The sequence below is a fragment of the Lupinus angustifolius genome, unplaced genomic scaffold (assembly GCF_001865875.1).
Source record: "Lupinus angustifolius cultivar Tanjil unplaced genomic scaffold, LupAngTanjil_v1.0 Scaffold_19_116, whole genome shotgun sequence".
NCBI lineage: Eukaryota > Viridiplantae > Streptophyta > Magnoliopsida > Fabales > Fabaceae > Lupinus > Lupinus angustifolius.
Window position 1 is genome coordinate 14,419 of NW_017719403.1, and position 5,246 is coordinate 19,664.

The 5,246-nt window shown below is 32.6% G+C and overlaps 1 long non-coding RNA gene across 1 annotated transcript; it reads right to left on the bottom strand.

The window, feature by feature from the left end:
* Positions 1-968: 968 nt before the first annotated feature.
* LOC109338250 lies at positions 969-5,041 on the bottom strand. Its single transcript, XR_002106536.1, has 3 exons — positions 5,032-5,041; positions 4,926-4,927; positions 969-1,064 (listed from the first exon to the last, which is right to left on the bottom strand). It is a non-coding gene; the product is annotated as an uncharacterized LOC109338250 (long non-coding RNA).
* Between the last annotated feature and the right edge of the window lie 205 nt (positions 5,042-5,246).

Consider the following 5,246-nt stretch of genomic DNA (forward strand, 5'->3'; position numbering starts at 1 on the left):
CGATATGGGAGCACATTTGTTGTCTCATAAAAGTAGGCCATTTTATTTATCATTGTTTGTGATTGGTTGAAAAATGTATTTAAGTTAAAATTTTAATATTTTAATATTTTTATTAAATTCTTTGTGAATAATTTTGGATTTTTAGATTTTTTTTACATCGAATAATACTTAAAACCGTGAATATTTTTTGTTTTAAGATAGCCATTCTTCCCATTTCGTCAAAATAAAGAAGATATAGTCTATCATAATCAATTTCCGCCACGAAAAAGAGTACATCGTCGATAAGTTTATGAGAGATTATTTGTAAAACCGTCCGATTGAGTCTTGTATTGCTTAGAGAACCAATTCTTGTGATTATGGAACTCATGAGTTACTGACGAATAGGCTATTCTTTTTTTAGATTACGTTGGCCCAAATATGTTGGAGTTCCATATATTATTTGAATGAAACCTATTATCATTAACCAGGGAGAAAATATAGAATGAGTGTGGTATAATAATTCCATATTAATTCGAACCAATCCATACGCTCCCATTTTTAATAAGATTATAGCTAAAAGCATACAAGTGTTGTAATGTGCTTCTCCATGGGTGTCTGATAACCATGTTTGGAAGGGTAAAAATCATTGATTTGACATCAAAAGCAATAAGAAATCCTATATAAAATATTATTTGGAGTCCTATGGTATACGATCGATTAGTTAACATTTCCAAATTTAATGTTGTTTCATTAGAATTATACACGAACACATACTTCACAAGCAATGTATTTATTAAATTCGAAATGTATTCGGTCGTAGAAATCTTACAATGTGATTATTTTTTCTTAAGGATATTGAATAATTATAGGTAAATGGTTTTTATGGGATAAAGTAATCTTGACCATTGTACCTTGTGGCTCAGATTGTTTGTTGATCGTAATTTATGAACCAGTTACCATAAGGAACATATCATGGATATCTATCACAATTTTTTTGTTTCTGTCTCTTGTTTGAAACAAGTTATAAATATACAAGATCAATATTTTACACTGAAAATAGTTGAGATGAAGTTGTTAATAATAAACTGTGAGAAATAGATTAAAGAAACTTCCACTCAAGATTTAATAATTGGTCTATTCCTAACCTAGGCAAGGTCCATCTTGTTGTGATAGAAATGAACAAAAACAAATAAGTTTTAGCTAATGTAATAAAGATATCAATTGTAGTTTCAAAAACTCCACATACTTTATTTATTTCAAAAAATCCATAGTCAACTATGTACGGAATAGAGATATATATTTGAACTATCCATGTAGAGAACTGTTACAAATAATGAAGAAATTAATAGGTTTAAAAATGAAGCAACATAAAATAAACCAAATTTTATACCCAGCTATTCAGTTTGATAATTGGCTACTAATTCTTCTTTGACTTCTGGTAAATTAAAATGTAATCGCTCACATTCTGTCAGGGAAGAAATTACAAAAATGATCAAACTTATAGTTTGACGTCATAAATTTCATCCCAAAAACCATATATTTGATAATTCTAGTCGCGAATAACATTACTGTTCCCAACATAACACTTTGGAAGGCCTTAAATATAAGAACCATGCCAATTATTTATATACTTAATTTAATCCTAAATATTTTTCCACAACTCAACTCAGTCTTTGAAAAAATAAAATTTTAAAATGCTCCTTGGAAGTGTTTTAAAATTTTTTTGCATGGAAAATAAAATTACTAAATTATCCCATAATTTTTCTTCAATGAGACAAATTGGTTATTACCAGTGTTGTTAAAACTATTTCATAACAGCCGGTTGAACCGATAAACTGGTCTAAATACCGATACGGTACAATAATTATACAGGTCATGCATTCATACCTGTCAAATCTGACTAGAATTGGTCATACCAACCGATTTTCAGTTGAGTCGTACCGATCATACCGTCCAGTTTTTATTTAAAATTAATTTCTTAATGAAAATAAAAAATATTTGTTTTTTATTGATTTTTCAACATTAATGTTAATATATTATATATGTATATCCAATTTTGCCGGTATGCGGTTTAATTAATGAACCACCAATTGAACCACTATACCATTGTACCCGTAGTCTAACCAATTTAATGACCGGTATGGTATTAATAACATTGGTTATTACATAATTTTTTTTGACTTCACCCAATTTAATCAAATTTTCAACATACTAAATTGTTCTGTTAAAGGAATTTTGAGAGACTCACACAAATATATTTATAAACTAGTCAATAATTTCTTTTCGTCTAGAACGAAATTATCCCGACAAAAATAATTTTAATATTTTTGGTATTATCAATGGTATCCCTTCATCTATTTGGGTAAAGAACTAATTTTTTTCGAGGTGTGTCATTGCCCCTCCCAACAAGTGTTGCTCACAGAAATCGAATCATTAACCTGTTGGTCATCTTAATGATCTAGTGGGGCCTTATACCACTAGATCGACATATTGTTGGTAAATATCTTAATTACTATTTCATTAATAATTTTGGCATTTGCTAATATCTGATAAGGTTAGAAAACGGGTAGCTTTTTACTTTTTAGACAAAAAAAAAACTATTTATCATATTAAAGGTATACAGTGATCATTTTTTAATAAACTCCAAAAACAAATATTTTACTTTTGTATTCATATCCTCTGCCCATGTTAACAAAATTATATTATCTTCTGAAACCATATTTGATCAAGCGAGTTTAAATTGGGTGTGTATTCCATTTTAATACGAATTCAAATATAATTGTAATAGAATTTAAAATTATTTCATGATTCATAATAAAACAATCTATTTATATAAACTTATGTAATATAAAAAAAGAAACAAATAAACAATATTACAATATATAAACTAATTATACACTAGAGCCCAACAAAATAGAGAAAATTATAGTGTAATATTTTTTTACATATATGCAAAATGTTCAGAATACTATCACGCATGTTGTTGATAGGATTGACCAAATTTACGTTATCTCAATTTATATGGAGACTATCCTTGTTCATTTATGTGTAGTAGGGACAACGTGATCAATTTTTTTGGTGTTTAAGTACAACTTTAAACTCAATCAACATATTTGTTGTTAGTAGATTTCAAGAGTGGCGCAAAACCTTTGAAATCCTTGGTTGACTTCATCTTCTTCATCTCTTTCTTTATCATCATGGCATCAGTTATTCCATGGCACTTTCTTCTAGACTCAAATCCAATTCCAAGATTCGTGGAACCATAAAAGGTAACATCACCTCCAAAAAAATCTTTTGTTCAAGATCTAAGGAATACTTGTGATTTTTCAACATCACAGTTACCTCAACCATGTATCAAAGGAGACTCTATTGCCATCAGAATCCCTGAAGCAGATTATCAGGAAGGTATTCAGAGATGCAAGACTCATCTCCATGGCAGGTTGATAATGTCCAAAGGAGACACTCCTCTTAAGTTTACAGATCTGGGATCTAAACTGATGACACTATGGAATATGATTGGCAAATGGTCTATGGTTTCACTGGGGAAAGGGTTCTATAATTTCTCCTGCGCTTCTTTGGAAGACATGCGCATGATTTGTGCTATTGGCTCTTGGAACTTGAAACTGGGGTTCTTGAGAATGTTTCTCTGGACCCCTAACTTTAATCATGCGTTCCAAAAACAATCTCACACCCAATGTTGGGTGAAGATTCATAACCTACCCCAGGAGTATTGGAATCCACGGATTCTATTTTCCATAGCAAGAGGGATAGGAACTACAATATCCCTGTATGAAGCAACCCACAACCGGACATTTGGGCATTTTGCAAAGGTTTTAGTGGAGATCAAAATAAAAAGCAATCTCCCTGACCAGATATTGGTGGAACGAGATAGCTTTGCCTTCTTTGTGGCAATTGAGTATGAGAATCTTCCATCTTTTTGTCATCAATGTCAAGCTATTGGTCATACTGAATTTCAATGTAGGAAGAACAGCAATGCTAGAGCTGATGACACAGGGAAGCAGAGGGTGAGAAAACCACATACTGAGGACGTAGAAAAGAAACATGATACGCCTCATATGGATAAAGGTGAGATGGAAATCAAAATCAGTGATTTAGTCATTGATTTGGAGGTTGAAAGGAATGATAATCTGTTGGATATGGTGAGACCTGAATCACCAAAAGACATGAATCAAATAACTGATTCACCAGGGTCTAGTGAAGGAATCCCTGCTTCAGTTGAGGAGAATGAGGTAAATCAGAGTGACAATGCAATAATTCAGGAAATGGCAGAAATTGCTAACCCTATTGTAGCCAATGATATGAGAATAATAGGTACACTTTGGGCTAATGATGAGGAATGCTCAGAGGAGGAGACCTTCACAACTGTTCTTAGCAAGTCTAAGAAAAAGAAGCTGAAAAGGAGAAGCGATACTGAAAAAATTCATTATACCCGAAGTGGTGGTTCATTGACAACTAATCAATGATTGTTTTGTACTGGAATTGCAGGGGTTTTGGCAAACCCAAAACTAGACTTGTTTTGAAAAATATTTGCACTACTAATAAACCAGACTTGGTTTTTCTTGCCGAACCAATGATCCACATTGATGTGTTGATCTATCCTTTTGGAATTCTATCAATCTTAAGGTCTTTGCTGCTAATGAGAGGTCTGGGCTAAGCCCTTCTCTTTGGGGTCTTTGCAGATTGGAAATGGATCCTACAGTTATCAGGGCTTCCACCTAGCATTTTTCTGTTTCTGTAATGAAGGACAACAAGTTATCTTTTCTGGGTGTGGTTTATGCTAATACCAATTATGCAGTTACAAGAAGACTCTAGTCTAATCTTCATGAGGATATGGTTAATCATCAGGGCCCTTTGTGTCTAATTGGAGACTTCAATGCTGTTATGGGAGCTTATGAATGCGGAGGTCCCTCTCTTCCTAATAGAACTTCTTGTAATGAGTTCAAAGGCTTCTTTGATGAGAATTTGCTAATCAGCATTCCAACTATTGGTGCCATTTACACTTGGACCAATAGAAGGCTTGGGGTTGCTAACACTGAGAGAAGATTGGATAGAGCTATTTGCAATAATGATTGGATCAATAATTGGAGTCAAGTGTCTTATTGCTATCTGCCTAGATTGGCCTCTGATCATCATCCTCTGCTGCTAAACCTTGCGAATGACAATTCTATAAGGCCTTCTTCTTTTAGATTCCATAAAATGTGGTTACAAAATGGGGACTGCAAAAGATTAGTAAGTCACTCTTGGCA